At 36.3% G+C, this 19,615-nt stretch overlaps 1 pseudogene; it reads right to left on the bottom strand.

Annotated features, from left to right (window-relative positions):
- LOC140524331 (bromodomain testis-specific protein-like) overlaps positions 1-19,615 on the bottom strand; it is a 40,758-nt pseudogene that overhangs the window by 6,351 nt on the left and 14,792 nt on the right.

A 19,615-nucleotide genomic window follows, 5' to 3' on the forward strand; every position in this document is an offset into this window, starting at 1 on the left:
GGAGAACAATATTGTAAAGTTTTTCATCACTTTTTTCTTCAGAATTCTGCAGAGACATTTTAACTTTAACTGGAATATAGAATGTGAAAAAGGATGGAAAAGAGATAAAAATTCTAAGAAAAGGAGGCTACTGAAAACGAAAGGGAATAAGGATATCATTTCAAAATTGCAAGGGATCCTCAACAACTATTCAGTCCAATTCATATCCATTGCTAGGTGTGTAACAGAAGTGCAGTTTACTCTTTTAGAACTATAGATTGTGAAAGCAGAAAGGGATACTAGCGATGAGTCAGCACATCATGGAATAAATGAGGAATCAGAGGCCTGAAACAGGAAGCCATTTGTTGAAAATCATCTGGATGGCAATGGACTGAGCTAGGACTCAAAATCTGGTAAAAGTCACACTCAGACGCAGATTTTGAACAAATTTGTGTATGTACACATGCATATTTTTCTGTGTACATATATATACATATATATATATATATATATATATATATATATATATATATATATATATATATATACAGGAACAGATATACATATATACACATATGCTTATATATATGCATGTGTGTATAGATATATACAGATATATACATATATACATATATAATGTAGGTACTTGGCAATTGTACTTCCAGCAGAGGTACTAACTTAGCAAATTTATACGGAATATTATTGGTGTTGGGAACCCAGTAATGGATCAACACCACCTGCGCGAATCTCCAACTATAGTGATCTCTCCTTTATATAAATACTTACAGGTATAGCATTTATTTAATACTTCTTTAAGTTCTACCTTGTATAATAAATGAAATTCCTCTATTTTGTATTGGCTTCCCAGTGAGATTGAAAATTCTTCAAGGCAACAGGCCATGTCTTACACCAAGTCTTTGTAACCTGTTCAGAACCTATCATAGTACTATTCACATAATTAACAGTCACTGGTTGATGAAATAAGTTTTGTTCAAGAAAGTAACTATCATTTCACTGAAGTCTTACATAGTGAACACTTTCATCATCAGGAAAATTAGACAAGAAATGGTGCCACTTTCCCCTGAATGTGAATTAAATGACCAATTTCATGTTGTCAGAGATGGACTCTAAATTGTTGCTTCCTTGCTATACCTTCGAGAGCTCAGTCCATGCCTACTTTCTCGACTGCAGCCTGAAACCAAAAGCATTTGAAGGTGAATATTTTCACCTATGTGTTCCAAAAGGAATGTGAGGGAAATGAAGACGACCTGTGATAGGGGAGTTAGTACAGAAACAAAAATATTTCATTCCAGTACTGATCTCTGAAACCAAGAAAAATTTCTCAAGCATACAAATGCAAAATAGAAGAATTTTTTTAAGAAGTAAATTGGATCTCACAATAATTTCTTAGTTAATACAGATATACTTATATCAACCAGGTTGAGAGAACTCTTCTGCAATATTAGGAGGTGCTTATCAAAATGTGGCAGGCAGTAATAATTTCTATATAATTCACAGCTGTTTTATCTTTCTTTAGCACAGAAACTAATATTTAATAACTGTCTAATATGTGCCAAGTATAAAGGCCATAAAGTTAGGAGATTTACAATTATTATCTCCTTTAATTCTCACAAACTTCCTGGGAGGTAGGTGCAATCATATTCCCCATTTTATGGTTGTGGAAACTGAAAAAGATTAAGTGACTTGCCTAGGATTGCACGGATAGCACCTGAGACCATATATGAGGGCAGATCTTTGTAAGTCTAGGTCCAAATTTCTATACAAAATTCCCCCAATGTATCTCTGCAAACTCTCACCATCCAAAGTTCTATTTTTGACTGCTTTGGCATAGATTTTGCTTAGTTTTCCACGTATGATGGCTACTAGGTTGAAACTGTGTTTTGAAGGTTATCAGAAATATCTATTTCTATACTTTTGGGCTGGTATCATGATAAATAGCCTACTACATAATGACACGTAACTGTGGGAAAGCAACTGATTATGGAGAAAGGTATTTGATAGTAATAAAGGGAGCAGGTTGTGAGAATTTGACTGCCATGCTATTCTATGATTAACTTCACATTCATCGTAACAATTTCTAATACTAAAAATGTTGAGAATGAAATAATTTTATACTGAATTTCTATTTTGCCACTGGGTCTCTGGGAAATTGAAAATGCATAAAAAATAAGACTAGAAAAACAAAAAATGCCAACTATTGCCTTAGAACAAATTTAATGTTACGTAAACTTTCAATTCATGGTAAAATCAACAAATAAACATTTACTTTCCTTGTTCTTCCTCTTCTACTACTCGTGCTACTACTGCTAGAACAACTACTACAACTTCTTGTACTACTACAGTAATAACACTTACTTATACTGCCAACACTTTGGGAAAAGGAAGCTCTATTGAGTAAATGAAGAATAAATAATTCTTGTCCTCAAGGAACCACAATCTAGTTGGAAAAGAAAGACTTAGAATCAGGACATGATAATTTGTTAACAGATGTGAACACCATAAGGCAATCAGTATAAAGTTAACCACTAAATTATGGTTTGTCCAAATCTAAGTGGAATTCAGGAGATTAGGAATTCAATAGGTATGAAAAGTTCAAAAAGCGTTATGGCAAAAGAATCATACTTTTGTAATTCAAAGTCACCTTGAAGTGAAGAGTAGATAGGTTTTGGATAGGTATACTAAGTAGGGAAGTGTTACTGAGTGAGAAGAAGAGGGTGATGAAGGTATGGAGCTGGAAATCAGCATGGTGAGGTCAGTTTGATTAAGGTAGAAGATAATAATGAGATTCTCCACCTAATTACTTTCATTCTCAATGGCATTTTGCTTGTGTATTTTACGTATTTACAAATTTTGACGAAATGACATTTTGCTTTTATTCAAGGAGTAGTTCGAAGAGAAGGAGACAAATAATTTCTACTTCACAGTGCTGTTTGGGGGAATAAATCAGGAAATAAATGTAAAGGTCCTTCTAAATATGAAGTATGATAGAAATGATTTACTTATTATTGGCAGTTGGAAAAATACCTGATTCTTTGTGTAAGGCTAGATAAACAAAATTGTCAAATACATAAACAGTGAATGCTATGAAATGATTAAATATTGGGTGGGGCCAGGATGGAGGAGTAGGAAGATGCATATACTTTAGCACTTCCCCCACAGCCCACAAAATAACGGTAAAAAGGTCTCTCCACAAAGTGTAGAGCAACAGAAGCCCCAGAGCAACAGAGCGAAAGAGGTTTCCAGTCAAAGGCAACCTGCAGGCTTACAGGAAAGGTCTATCTTACAGGAAAGGTCTCTCTCATAGGACCCTGAGCAGAGCAGAGCTCAACCCTGGCCATGTGGCACTGGGAGGAAGAGGACCTGAACAGACCTCTGGGAAGAGCTCCTAACAGGGAGGATCCCACTTACTTCAACCCACAAGCAACACAGAAATCACCCAAAGTCAATGGGGGAGCGATTTCCCAGCTGGGGAGAGATAAAGGGATTTCTTCAGCAATAGCCCAAAGTGATGGCAGAGGCCAGGAGCAGACACGGGAAGCCACAGAGGGTGGGAAGTAACCTGGGTCCATTGTTCAAGAAGCTCAACTGAAAGCCTCTGGCAGTAGGGAGCAGCTGATCTAAACGTCATCCCTGAGTGAGAGTAAATGGCTGTGAAAGTGCCCCAAAAAGGGAACAAATGTAAGACCATCAAAGGTTACATTCTTGGTGACCAGCTGTCTCCTCCCATCCTTTCAGACAAGAAAGAACAAGACTTACTGTCACAGGAAGTTAAGACCTCTGCCTCCAGGGCCTCCAAACTGAACTTAAAGTAGACTCAGGCAATGGAAAAACTCGAAAAGCAAGGTAGCACCTGGTTCAAAGACAATCACAAAAATGCTGAGGAAAATAAAACCTTTGTAAAGAGACTGACTCGATTGGGAAAAGAGGTCCAAAAAGCCAGGGAGGAGAAGGAGGCAATAAAAAGTTGAATTAGGCAAAAGAAGGAGAAGGTTCAAAAGCTCAGTGAGCAAAACAGTTCTCTGAAACAGAGAACTGAGTTCAGGGAAACGAATGAGTGTAAGATAAACCGAGCAGTTAGAAAACAAACAAAAAAGAGTTTGAAAAAATACAAGATAATTTGAAACACCTCAATGGAAACACAAATGACCTGGAAAATAGATCCTGGGAAGAAGATATAAAAATTATGGGACAACTTGAAAGCCATGATCAAAAAAGGAGCCTAGACATTATCTTCCATGAAATTATTGAGGAAAACAGTGCTGATATTCTAGAACGAGAGGCCAAAATAAACATTGAAAGAATCCACTTACCACCTCCAGAAAAACACCCGAGAAGAGAAACTCCTAGGAATATCGTGGCCAAATTTCAGAGTTCCAAGGTCAAGTAGGAAATTCAGCAATCAGCTAGAAAGAAAGAATTCGAGTGTTGTGGAAATACAATCAGGATAACACAGGATGTGTTAGCTTCATCATTAAGGGATGGAAGGGCTAGGGAAAGCATATTCAAGAAGTCAAAGGAAATGCGATTAAAACCAGGAATGAGCTACCCAGCAAAACTGAGTACAATACTTCAGGAGAACAAATGGTCATTCAGTGATATAGAGGACTTTGCAGCATTCATGTTGAAAAGACTTGACTTGTATAGAAAATTTGACTTTCAGACACAAAAATCAGGAGAAGCTTGAAAAGATAAACAGGAAAGAAAAGTCATAGAAAACTTTCTAAAGCTGAACTGTATATCTTCCTACTTTGAAAGAAAATATTTATAACTCTTGAGACTATTCTCAGTGTTTGGGTAGGTGGAAGGATTGTATACACATGCACACACACACACACACACATTGACAAAGAGTACAGGCTGTGTTGAATCAGAAGAGAGGATATCTACAAAAAATATATATAAAAAACCTAAAGTGTGAGGGAGTAAAATACTGGGAGGAGAAAGGGAGAAATGCAATGGGACAGGCTATAACTCATAAAGAGATAAAGAAAAATCTTGTTCAATGGAGGAGAAAAGGGAGAAGAGGACAGGGGGTAAGTGATGCTACTCTCTCTACATTCATCTAAAGGAGGAAATTAAATGCTCACTCAATTTGGTATAAAAGTCTCTATTATACTAGAGGAATGTAGGGGAGGAGACAACAAGAGGGGTGAGGGGAATGATAGAAGTGAGGGCAAATGGAAGAAGGGAATAACTAGATATAAACACTTTTGGGAAGGAGGAAGGTTAAATGAAGGAATAAATCATAACGGGGAATAGAACAGGATACAGGGAAATATACTTAGTATCAGAAAACATGATCATTACAGAAGTCTTCTTCAAAACGACCTGTATTTAGTCTGTATTACATTATTTGCCTTCTCAAGGGGAGGAGTAGGGAGGAAGGGAGGGAGAGAAAGAGTGAGGGAAAGAAGGAAGGTTGAATTCAAAGCAGTAGAAAGGAATGCTGATAATTATTATTGCATATAACCCATAAACAAGTAACACAGGTAGTGAGGTACAGAAATTTATCTTGCCCTAAAAAATAAGACAGAAGATGGGGAAAAGGGAAGGGTGTGGTGTGATGGAAGGGAGAGCTCATCGAGTGAAGGGGTAATCAGAATGCAGGGAATTAGTTCGTGTGGGGACGGGAGAGATAGGGAGAATAATTGGACATGTTACAAAGTGATGTTAAAGCACTTAACATTAAAACAATTGACAGAATTAATTACTGAGACTACATCAGAGACATCGTTAGATTGGGGAAATGAATTTTGTTCTAAACCTCCTAGAGTCAGGTAACCTGGGGTAAAATTGGCATTGATGGAAAGGTTAAGGTTTGATTGGTAAATTTGTTTTTATGATTATTATTTAAGTGGAAACTAAAACAGGTATAGAACGGCATGGAAGTCACTTAAGACTTCTCTCAAAAGATGTGCCTTAGCCAATGTGAAATTATAGTCATAACTGAAACCGTGGTCATTGCAACTTGCTATTGGAAGATGCTATGAGACTACTAAGTGACTGTTCTTCTGAATCTAACTCCATATATGGATAGCAAAATAGTAATCTGAGCCTCCAATCCATGATGCCATTAAACCTGTATAGGAATTGAAAAAGGTGATCTCATGGGAAGGGTGGGAGAGCGGCTGTACAGCCTGGGCTGAGGTAGGATTCTCCTGACTCAATTTCCCCACTGATATCTATCAGACTCGAAGCCTCAGTGAATGCAAGTTGACAATCTATTCCTGCCTGAAACTGACAGGAATTTGGGGAGATTTGTTTTTCGCTGCAATGTCCTAACACTTAGTGGCAATTTCCTCAAGTCAAAAGGGTGGTAAGCCTAATACGAGATCAATTAAATTATAGCTTGTTGGTAGGGGAACATCCAAGGTCAAGTCTAAAATTAAGCTATTAGGCTTAGGAGTTTAGAACAACAACAGTAAGCTAAGGTCGTCTACTTCTTAGTAGGAATGTGGAGACAATTAGAACAAGGGCTTTCATAAGCATACATAGTTATCATTACTATCTCAGTTGAATACCGCTAAAAAAAATTACATTGTGGTCTACATTGTGAACACTTTAAAAGAGACATCACCCGACCAAAGGTGGGAATTGTTTTATGTGATATGAAATATGTTACAAATGAAAAATAAAAAAAAATATTAAATATCAATTTAATTTAATATATTAAAATTCAAGTGTACAGGTGATGGAGTTTTTATGTCTGGCTTTATGTGAGTGTAAATGACAGGCATAGTGTTCAGAAAATTTATAATATTGATGAAATAAAGGAAATAGCACCCTCAACACACTTTCCATTAACCAGTGAGAAATTACAGATTTTATGCATACATACATTACTTTTCCTTTGATCTAATTTCTTCTGTAGTTTTTTCTTATTTTCAAAATCAGTTCGATAAAATGATGCAACTTGTGAAACTACTGTCATGGACTGATATCACAAAGAATCAGCAAGTTCTTCTTGAAGCTTTCTTACTGTAACCTGAGTGAAATATTTCCAAATTATTTCTGTTCATGATTCCATGACATGATATTAGCTCATAAAAAAACGAATACACTTTTAAAATGAACAGAAATTAATATTTTCTCATTCAACTTAACTTCATTTATATATTCATAATTACCATAGATTTAGAGCTAGAGATATCTTAAGGACTATTTAATACAAGCACCTCATTTTGCCAACATGAAAACTGAAGGCCAAAAAAGTTAATTGAATTACTCACGGTCCTAAAGGCAGTCATTGAGAGAGAAAAGGATTAGAACTTGGCTCCTGAGACTACAAAGCTCAATTAACTATACAACTTCACCTCCACTCAGCATGGATCAAATGCTGTCTTCTTCTTGCTCAGTGTACTCCCCATTAAGCAATGCATTCAACCTGATTTCCCCATTACCTCTTTCAGAGAAAAATTAAAAGACCTCCAAAGTTACCTAGGGACTAAACCCTTTTATCTGAAATTGACATGGAAGGGGATGTAATGGAGTGGGTATAATCAATAGTTTTTATATTTGATAGAAACATTAGGGGTTTCCCCTTCCCTTTTTCAGAAACGTGAACTACTTTCTTTCTCTGCTCCTGCCTTTACAATGAAGAAGACATGCATAAGAAAGGGATGAATTTTCGTTCCTCTCGGAGTTTCACCTGGAGAATGAACATAGGCGCTGATATCCTTATCAGGCTTAGTAAAAGGACTTGACAAGTATGTTTTAGTTTGCTCGCAGCCAAAACCGCAACATATATCGTTGTTAACTACCTTTCACATGTTCAACTCTCTTTGCCAAGCCTTCAAAGCAATTCTCTTATCCATTAGAATAGGAATTACACGTCTGGCTGTAGCCAATGGGCAGAGAAAATGGAAACAATAAAAATAGGGTAGTTTTCCACTTATGTATACACAGTATATTGCAAGGTCAGTGTTTCTACATACATAAGTATATTCATTCATATGCACATATCCATATGTCCAAATATGCACAGAAATACACAGTCACAAATGCATAGAGAGATATGCTACAAAATATCATCTTCACTTCACCATACAGCAAAGTATATGAATGCACCAATGAGTAAGAGAAAATGAAACCAAAAAATAAAAGGAACCAAATCTTTTTTATCTCTTATTAGATAATATTAAGTGCCTTGTAACACTAAATTTAAATAACGTCTAGTAAATTTTTGAAGGAAGGAGAAAGCAGAAAGATGGCAATAAAAACTTGTGAAAATAAAACTGACCTAATTAACTGAATTCATACAAGTAAACTGAATTGTAGTATGGAAGGACTGGATTCAAATTCATGACCATATATACTAAAAATAAAATTTAAAAATTTTTTTATGACGTGTTTCCCCATTGAATTGATGATGAATCAGAGAGAATGAGAACTGCTTGTAGATTGTAAGGGGCAATGCATATTCAACAAATAAAAGGCAATGATTCCAGAAACTGCAATTTTGGACACTGAGCAAGGATAGTTATTAAAACAATAAAAAATACTGAGATAAAAAAAAAATTAGTAGGGACGCCCAAACAATTAAAAAGTAAGATTAGTGAGGACACCTCAGGGGCTGAATCTGCAATTGCAACAGTGAGGCCTCAGACCCCTTGGCCCACAGGCACCAAAGGTCAGTGACGGGGTTCAATCAGCAGGCCAGGAAGGGAGACGGCTTTCCCATAGCTCTGACAGCAGGCAGTGGCCACAGATCTCGCACAGCAGCCCCTATGGAAGCTCCCTTGTTGGAGCGTAAAAACCCCTGGGGCCATTGAAGAGCTGAGTCTTGCCTCTGCCCTGGGTGGAGGCCCTGGGCTAGCTGCTCTTTGCCTCACACTGAATGATGGCCCTGCCATCCAGCCTATCTGAAAATCAGCCCCAAGTGCTGACTTGGGAACTCGAGGCCAAGTGCCAGTGGAGAGGTATCTGCTAAGATTCTTGGCATAGAAATCCCTCTCTGCATCCAGACCAGGACACGCTTGATTGTGCCACTTTGGAGGAAGTGAAATCTCACAGATTCCCGGAGAATACCCTACTCTTGACAAAGGACCCAAAAGTCAAGTAACTGGTTGGGAAAATGCCCAAAAAAGGGAAAAAAAATAAGACTGTAGCAGGTTACTTTCTTGGTGAGCAGATATCTCCTCTCATACATTTGGATGAGGAAAAGCAATGCTTACCGTCAGATAAAGACGTAAAAGTCAAGGCTTCTGTATCCCAAACAACCAAAATAAATTTTCAATGGGCTCAGGACATGGAAAAGCTCAAAAAGGAATATGAAAATCAAGTTAAAGAGGTGGAGGAAAACCTGGGAAGAGAGATGAGAGAGATGCAAGAAAAGCATGAAAAGCAGTCCAACACCTTGCTAAAGGAGACCCAAAAAAATGCTGAACAAAATAACACCTTCAAAAATAGCCTAAGTTAATTGGCAAAAGAGTTTCAAAACGTCAATGAGGTGAAGAACGCTTTAAAAAGCAGAATTACCTAAATGGAAAAGGAGGTCCAAAAGCTCACTGAAGAAAATAGTTCTTTAAAAATTAGAATGGAACAGATGGAGGCTAATGACTTTATAAGAAAACAAGGAATCACAAAACAAAACCAAAAGAATGAAAATATGGAAGATAATGTGAAATATCTCATGGGAAAAACAACTGACTTGGAAAAGAGATCCAGGGGAGACAATTTAAAAATTTTGGGATTACCTGAAAGCCATGATCATAAAAAGAGCCTAGACTTCATCTCTCATGAAATTTTCAAGGAAAACTGCCCTGAGATTCCAGAACCAGAGGGCAAAATAAATATTGAAAGAATCCACGGATCACCACCTGAAAGAGATCCAAAAAGAGAAACTCCTAGGAACATTGTGGCCAAATTTCAGAGTTCCCAGGTCAAGGAGAAAATATTTCAAGCAGCTGGAAAGAAACAATTCAAGTACTGGGGAAATACAATCAGGATTACAGAAGATCTAGCAGCTTCTACACTAAGGGATCGAAGGTCATGGAATGTGATTATCCAGAAGTCAAAGAATCCAGGACTAAAACCAAGAATCACCTACCCAGCAAAACTGAGTATATTAGTTCAGGGGAAAAAATGGTCTTTCAATGAAATCGAGGACTTTCAAGTACACTTGATGAAAAGACCAGAGCTGAAAAAAAAATTTGACTTTCAAACACAAGAACGAAGAGAAGCATGATAAGGTAAACAGCAAAGAGAAGTCATATGGGAGTTACTAAAGTTGAAATGTTTACATTCCTACATGGAAAGACAATATTTATAGCTCTGCAAACTTTTCAGTATCTGAGTAGTTGGTAAGATTACACACCCACAGACACACACACACACACACACACAGCACAGAGTAAATTGAAGAGGATGGGATCATATCTTTAAAAAAAATGGAATTAAGCGGTGAGAGAGAAATACATTGGGAGGAGAAAGGGAGAAATGGAATGGGGCAAATTATCTCTCATACAAGAGGCAAGCAAAAGACTTTTCAGTGGAGGGAAAAAGAGGGGAGGTGAGAGAAAAACATGAAGCTTACTCTCATCAATCCGACTAAAGGAAGGAATAAAATGCACACTCATTTTGGTATGAAAACTGATCTTCAACACAGGAAAGAGGGGGACAAGGAGATAAGCAGGGTGGGGGGGATGATGGAAGGGAGAGCATTGGGAGGAGGGAGCAATTTGAAGTCAACACTCTTGGGGAGGGACAGCATCCAAAGAGAGAATAGAAGCAATGGCGGGCAGGATAGGATGGAGGGAAATATAGTTAGTGTTACACAACACGACCATTATGGAAGTCATTTGCAAACTTACACAGACATGGCCTATATTGAATTGCTTGTTTCCCAAAGGGAATGGGTGAGGAGGGAGGGATGAAGAGAAGTTGGAAGTCAAAGTTTAGGAACAACTCTCAAGTATTGTTCTTACTACTAGGAAATAAGAAATACTACTAATGGGGTATAGCAAGTTATTTGGCCCTACAGTTCAAAAGAGAAGATCGGGACAAGGGAAGGGAGGGATGTTAGAAGAGAGGGCAGATCGGTAATAGGGGCAATTAGAGTGCTTGGTGTTTTGGGGTGGGGCAGGGGAGAAATGAGGAGAAAATTTGGAACCCAAAATTTTGTGAAAATGAATGTTAAAAGCTAAATAAATAAATTTTTTTTAAAAATCCCCCCAAAAGTAAATATGTACTGGTTGACTTTGCAGCTGCAAAAAACAAAAAATAATAAGCTTAGTAACAGAAAATATTAATGCTTAGTGCATAATTATATTCGTTTTAATAGAAATACTGTCCTAAATTTTAAAGGAAAGTAGAGACTAGTCATTGGAATTCCACTAAAAATATGATTCGTTCTTCAAAGTTTCTAAAATTAGTTCAAAGGAGTATGAATAAAAACTCGTCAGACTGATGAACATTTTAAAATTCTTATGAAAAGGGTAATGCTAATACTCACCAGTATCTCAAGGGAGATATGTGATTTTAATTGCTACATTATTCCTAGCAAAATTTTGTAGGATTCTTCAGAAGTTTTAGCATTTCCAATAATTTATTCCATTTCGTTAGGAAAATGGAATATTTGGAAAGGAATTAGAATAATCAATTTATCAATATCTATGCACAAGAGATTACACTATCTATACTAATGAAAAGAAAATTTCATTGACTATACAATTTCTTTAAGCAAAGTGAGTCATCTTATCTAAAAGATGATATTGACACTTTATTTTTTAATATTATTTTTATGCTTACATATTTTTATTTTTTTTATTTCTACATAAATATTTTCTTTATGAAAATTTATTTTTATTTCATAAAAATTTTAATTTTATATATTAAGTATTTACTTTTATTAACTTTATTACCTGTATTTTACTGTATTACATTTCATTACTATTATTAAATTCACACTTACTTGTGCATTCTTATGGTATTATTTTATCATTCTATTGTTTCTCGTTCTTCTTTCTTACATTTCAAAATTTTGACAATAATAGTTAATAATATTGGGTGCCTGCTGAAAATTCAAATGCTTAAATTATCTTCATCAAAACAATTTTGACTTTGATTTCAAAAAGTTAAATGTTTACCCAAGCTGAATATTTAAAACCCTACCTCGCTTTCAGCTTTCGCATTTTCATATGTACACATTTGCTCTCTTAAGTACATACATTCACTGGTCAACACTTTATTTCTCTATTCTACCGTAAGAACTTGATTTTCAGCGTCAGCACAAACTTTATTCAAGAGATCAATGAACAGTACCTGGGAATCACTCAAGAAATTTTCTTTAGTCATGGTTTTCTTTTGGGTGTCTTCAAGCTGTTGCTGAAACAACATATTTTCACTCTGGATTTCTGCTAATCTTTCTTGGATAGATTCCCATTTGATAACGTATTTGTTCAGTTTCCCCTTTTTCAGTTGATTTGTGTGTTGAAGTGCCTTTTCTTCTGTTGGGCAAGGTTTAATTCTCTCTGTATGCTTTTCAAATGAGTATCTTTTCCCTGAGGCAATCGTGCACCAGACAGCTCATGCTGTAAACTACTGGTTTTTCTTTCAGCTTTAGACAGCTCATGAGGAAGGACACCATTGTTCTCTCTTAAGCTAGGCGTGTCATGATAGCTTGTATTGTAAACAAAGCCACTCATCTCATTCTCCCTGAAAGGAATGTTCATGGGCTAGTTTGATGGCTGACTTTGCTCATGATCGAGAACAGCAGAAATCACATGGGAACTACATGATGCAATTACCCTCTCTAGTCTGTCTCTGCTTTGCATTGTCCAATTTAAAGTTCAGCACTGCATTTTCAGTCGTCAGATCATGTACTTTTCCACTGCACTGGAATGTAATTTTTCTTAAGACTTCTTCATTCAGTTGTAATTCTTTTGAAGCTCCACAATCTTTTATTTTCAAACTTTTATATCTTCCATACAATGACATTCTTTTTCTTCATCCTTAATTATTACTGTGTCTAGTTCGAGTTTGAGGTTGGCAACTTCGTCGTGTAGGATTAGATTTTTATGCAACAGACATTTTTTTCTTTCTCATTGCCATTAGGAATCTAAATATAACAAACAGAAAAAATTATTACTCAAAAACATTATGTATTCTGATTTTCTTTAGTAATTCAAAATAAATGCTAAGATATCAAGAAGCAGAGTTTCCTCAGAAAAAATTAAATTAAGGGAGTTTCACCTATTTCACATTTCTGTCAGACTCAGTTTTCATAAAGAACAGGTCTTAAAAGTGCTTCATCAATCAGAAGATATGAAGTGAACGTCTAGTCCCACGAAGCTGCCTTTCAGCATATTTTATTTCCTTTGCTGTATCCATTCTATTCCAAACTGCTTAGTCAAAGCGCTACAATAAAAATAAAAATATTTAATATTTACACATTGCCTTTTTTATATATTAAATTATTTTTTTGTTTTCTGTGTTCTACAGTCACTTCCATATAGGTTAGATGTTTTCCCTTTCCTCCTCCTCCATCACCTCTCTCTACACACTCTCTCCCTGATTCTGTGTACAATCTTATATAGGTTCTACACGTACATTCCTATTAAACACATTTTCCTGTTTGTCACGTTGCAGAGAACAATTAAAATGAATGGGAGAAACCATAAAACAAAACGTAATCCAAAGGAAAATGGTCTGCTTCATTCTGTGATCCAGTTCAGTATTTCTGTCTCAGGATGTGCAAGGCGTTTTGCCTCTAAAGGCCATTCAGAATTTTTTAGGTACTTGCATGGCAATGAATTACTAAGTGTACCAGAAAAATTCGTGGCACACTGTGGTTTTTTCTGTGTACAGAGTTTTCCTGGTTCTGCTCGTATCACTAATCATCACTTCTAATAAATCCTTTCAGGCCTGTGTGAAGTCTTCATGCCACATTGCCTTTTAAGGTATTTTAGAAAGTTCTTCCAATATATTATCACGGCTAAAATTTGCAACACACTTATGAAGGAAATATTTATATTATTCTCCCCATTTTACACAGCAGGATTTACGGTAGGACACATTACTGAATAACCTGCCCATTGTCACACTCAGTACGTAGTAGTAGCAGTGTTTCAAACCACATCTCTTCAAACTCCAAATCAAAGATGCTGTTGGAATAGCTAATTCCTCTTAGGAGCTGAAGACAAGCATTTGTCCTACGTTTAGAATCATTGTCTTGTTACAATTATATTATCTCCAGAACAATGAAGTGATAAGTCATAAATTTCTTAGTAGAAGTCCTCAGAAAATTCTCTTTGCTGATAGCTGTAACGTTTTCACAGCAACACTGATTTAAAACTTTTAGAAGTTGTTAAGTCAAAACCTCTCATTTTCGGGATGGAAAAAGTGAGATCTGCAGTGCGGTCTCCTCGTGATGGTAACCTACCCTTCACCATCATATTTTAAAAGAATGATGAAAGCATTACTGAGGCCAAAGTGTAAAAAGTGCATATTGCACTCCTATCATAGTAAAACTGGTCCAGGATCATTGTTCCCCATTCAGGACTGGTGAAAAGAGTTATATCAAAAAGCTTATTAGCTCCATTCTGTGACATCCTTTCTGGGAGTCTAGCAGGAGGGTATGAGGAGGTTTCAGCTGAGTTAAAACCAGCACTCCAAGGCACCGTTAACCAAGGATTACTGGGGGCCACCAACACAAATGATTTCCTTCAAACAACTTTTGAAGAAAATATGAAAATGCAAAATTGTAAATTTAGAATTTGATGAATATGTATTACTATCATGGTGAGCAATATTGAATTAGAACGAATGTAGGAATTCAGGTCACAGATAAAGCCAGAGGTCAGGAATCTAAGAAAAGTTTTTCTGCGGCAAATATTTTTTTACTTCTCTTTCATGGAACATGAATGAGACAACAAAGTGAAATACAGCAAATTAATAATATGTGTGTGTGTGTATATACATATATATGTATATATATATGTATATATATTATATTATTGTATTACATATTATATATTATTATATATTATTGCTCTATTTATATGTATTTGGTCTCTCTCTCTCTACATATATAAATAGTAACCCTTAATCTCTCTCGTGAAAAGTACAAAGAGATGAATCACTTAATCAAGGAATAAAAATGGTTTGTTTTGGAGGTGTCACTTTCTACCTCTTTGCATTCCTTTCTCCCACTAATTTAGGGGTTAATGACACTGATGATCTCCTCCTTTTCTCTGACCAGAAAAGGCAAAGGCATTACTGAAATCCAGGAATTTTTTGAGTTGAAGTAGAGTTGGGTCTCAGGAATGGCCATTGAATGAAAAAGGAAAAAGGAACAACCAAACTTAACAAACAGCGTGTGCGGATTTTGATAACCAGCCATGTCCCGACTTGTGTGCTGTAGACAGATGGACGGGACTGAGGATGACAAATATGTCCCAAAATGAAGAAGCACGATCCTGATTTTTAAAATACGGACTTAGGTTGGAAAGTGATCAAAGTGAATACCTCAGAAATCTCAGTGATTTGGGAAGAAGCTACTTCTTTTTCTTTCTGCTTCCAAGAGGATTATTCACAATTCCACCTTGTTCAACTCTGGCTTTCAGCTCCAGAAAAAAGTCTCTTTGAGATGAGCTCTTCTTCGTCCTGGGGACAACAATTTCAGAAAATTTTTAATCATCCTTTTTCCTTCCAAAGTCAGCAACAACATTTGACCTTCAACTGGAATATAGAATGTGAAAAAGCAAGGAAAATAGCTTTATAGATTCAAAGAAATGCAGGCTACCGAAAATGAAAAGCCAAAATATTATAGCACTTCAAAGATGGAAAGCAACCTCAGTCAGTAACCAAGGCAAGCCTTATCAATTCTTAGGGACCTAACTCTTACAAGCCTCAACCTGAAGTCTTCACAGGTGGGGGTGGCCACCACGTCTCAAGTGAGCGCATTCTGTTTCAAGATGTTTCTGTTGGTTAACAATTTTTTCCTGACATTCACCCTAAAAATGTACAATTTGGAAACTCTGATCCATTGCTCCGAGCTCTGATCCTCAGTCTGAAGCACAGAATGCTTCATCTTTCTTCAAAATGACTGTCCTTCAAAATCCTGAAGACATAAGAATCAATATCTTTAGTTCCTTTAACAGATCTTCAGAAGTCATGGACCCCCAGGGTCTTCCTGTTAGGCATCGTTCTTACTATTTATCATAATTCTGTGAGAGTCACAAATGAATTAATCAGGATAAGTAAATCTATTCACTTCAGAGTACACAGGGATTTTCACCTTGTCTGTTTTGAAAGCTATGCTTCTCTGAATAGGATGCAAAATTACACTAGCTTTTGGGTTCTCAGATAACAGTACTAACTCAGCTTCAGTTTAGAACTGACTAAGATTAACATCTTCTCAGACAAAATGCTGTCCAATTCTATTTCTTCCAATTTATGCATATGAAACTATTTTGTATTTAATTATATAATTTTGTATTCATTCTTACTGAATTTCATGTGATTAACAGGTTCCATCCAGTGCTCTGACTTATGAAGACTTTGCCTTTCCCCCATGTAGAAAGACTTGAATAATTTTACGTAAATCAATAAGAAAATAAGTAAAAGATAAAGATCCTAGAGAACAACGAACTATTCTGAAATAGTGAGGGATGTATACTAAAGTGTAATGTAAGAAAGAGCAAAACGGAATGATCTTGAAATTTCATTCGCCAAGAATTTTCAGGTAAGGAAATACTCTCTGCAAAAAGAGAGGATTTCTCTGGAACTTACATTCTTATGGAAGGTGAGGAGAGATCAGTGGTGTCAAATAGATTCCCCCAGGACTGAGTTTTGTGGAGAAATTCGGGCCAATTTCAGACCTCTGGCTCAGAGTCAGGTAAGATGAACTCTGTGTCAACATTTGAAACCAGATCTTTCTGGACTTGAGGCTTATTGTATTCATTACATCATGCTGATTCTGTATTGGGAGAAATACTTCACAAAGTATCAATTCCATTGTACTTTTCCATGGCCTTTTAGACTGTAATTTTACATTCAAACGCTACTATACAGGAATTTTTTTTTGTTTTATATTTATGTGTGCATATTTACAAATGATTGAACATAACTCATTTATTTAAGACATTGTTTATTTTATGTCTTGTTTAGGATGAGGTAGCTTGGTAAACTGCGTTGCCTGTTGTATTTCCCATTTACACGGAAAAACAATTTTATAACATTTGTTTTCAAAACTTTGTGTTCCAAGTTCTCTCCCTTCCTCCCTCCCCACCCACCTTTATTGAGAATTCAAGCAATTCAATATATGTTAGACATTTGAAGTCATACTAAATAGTTCCAAAATAATCATATTGTGAAAGAGTAGCTATATTTCCCTCCATCCAATCACACTTGCCATTTATTCTCGTCTCTCATTTCACCCTGTTCCTCCTTCAAAGTGTTTGCTTTGGATTACCCCCTCCCCCAAACTTCTTCCCTTCTGTCAATCCCCCCCTCTTATGCCCTTCCCCTTACTTTCCTGTACGGTAAGATAGATGTCCATACCCAAGAGAGTGTGGATGTTATTCCTTCCTTAAGCTAATTCTGATGATGGTAAGGTTGACTCTCTCACTCTCACCTCCCTCCTCTTCCCTTCCATCGTAAAAGCGTTCTCTTACCACTTTTGTGTGAGATAAATTACTCCATTCCACCTGTCCCTTTCTCCTCCTCCCGGTACATTCCTCTCTCAACTTTTATATTACATTTCAATACCATCCTTTGATATTCAGCTCACCCAGTGCCCGCCAGCTATCATAATGAGACAAGTCTCATGAGTTACAAATATTTTTCCATGTAGGAATGTTAACAGTTTCATTTTAATAAGTTATTTATGATATCTCTTTCCTACTTTCCTTTCCATGCTTTTCTTAAGTCTTGTATTTGCAAGATTCTTATTCTGTGGAGCTCTGTTTTACTCAAATATGTATTAAATTCCTCTGCATCATTGAATATAATTTTCCCCCACTCAATTTTGATAGGTAAGTAAGTCTCAGTTTTAATCCTTGCTACTTTGACCTCTAGAATATATTCCAACTTCTCTGACTTTTGTTAATACCCAGGCGCCCAATTCTTATGTTATCGGGATTGTTGTTCCACAATATTTGGATGATTTCTTTCTGGCTGCTTCCAATATTTTATCCTTGACCTGGGAACTCTGGAAGTTGGCTATGACATTCTGGGAGTTTTCCTTTTCATATCTCTTCCAGGAGATGATAGGTGCCTGCTTTCAATTTCTATTTTATCCTCTGTTTCTAGAATATCTAGAATATCAGTTCTCCTTTAGAACTTCTAGAAATATGGATGTAGAGACTCATTTTATATTATGTCTTTAAAGTAGTCGAAGAATTTTTCAATTATCCCTCCTGCATCTATTTTTCCAGGTCAGATGCCTTTTCAGTTAGATATTTCAGATTATATTCTGTTTTATATTCTTTTGGTTTTGCTTAGTAATTTCTTGATTTCTGATACACTCGTTAGGTTCGATTTGCTCCATTCTAATTTTAAGGAATCACTTATTCAACGAACTCTTGAATTTCCTTTCAAATTTGGATGATTCTGCTTTTTAAGGCATTCTTCTCCTCATTGATTTTTTCCACCTCTTTTGACATTTCGTCTAGTCCATTTCTTTTTAACACGTTATTTCCTTCAAGATGCTTTTGGTCTCGTTTAAGAAATTTTTGACTCCTATTTTGCGTATGATTCTTTTTGCCTTACTTTCCTTTCTCTTCCCAGTTTCCCTCTATTTCTCTTATGTGATTTTCAAAATCCTTTCTGAGCTCTTCTATGACCTGAGACCAATTTATACTTGTGTGATATAAAAATCGTATCCCTTTCTTATGATTAAAGAGACTATAATACTCACCTCCCTATTTCCAGGAAACCCATAAGTATTCTTAACAAAAAGAGATGGAAATAGTGACTTTTAAATTCCATTTTCCCTGATTCAAATGATTTGCTACTGTTCTCAGTTCAAGGTCCAGAATTCTGAGAAAGCATTGAAGTTTCTGTTGAGTTCCACTTTTTTACATCATCATTCTTTTTTCCTTAACTGATGTCTAATATTTTCAAATAGCATTTCTGCAGTCACTTGCTTCATTTCCTCTTGTTTCAGAATAAACCTAGGTAAAAATTGCCTTTTTTCAATGACAGTTCAGTGGAAGGAAGTAATAAATGCCATTTGAATATACTCATCTGGATGTCTAAAGGAAAAAGAACGTTCATTTCAGGGGAACTAAATCCATGTAGGGAACTCATTGTCAAGAAACTCCCTCTATTGATGCAGAGTGGTCCGTGCTCTGCCCTTTGAAGTTTACCTTTTTGAATTACCTGTGGCACTGAGAATTTATTGGTCTGCACAGGCCCACAAAGTCAGGACATGTCAGAAATTGATGGGGTGCTTGACTGGATGTGATTGGACTCCAATTCCAAAATCACATTTCTCTTCAAAGATAACATTTGTTCTTAGCCTCAAAACACTATTTCAGGCAGTTCCTCCCCAGTCCAAGGACACGGCCTGCCCCAGCAACAACTATTTTCTCATTTACTGATACCATAGCAAGCTCCAACTATAGAATTCATGAGTTTAAACAGCTGTATGCTGGCTGACCTGGTTGTGTAC

This window comes from Notamacropus eugenii, chromosome 2 (genome assembly GCF_028372415.1).
Source record: "Notamacropus eugenii isolate mMacEug1 chromosome 2, mMacEug1.pri_v2, whole genome shotgun sequence".
NCBI classification, from domain to species: domain Eukaryota; kingdom Metazoa; phylum Chordata; class Mammalia; order Diprotodontia; family Macropodidae; genus Notamacropus; species Notamacropus eugenii.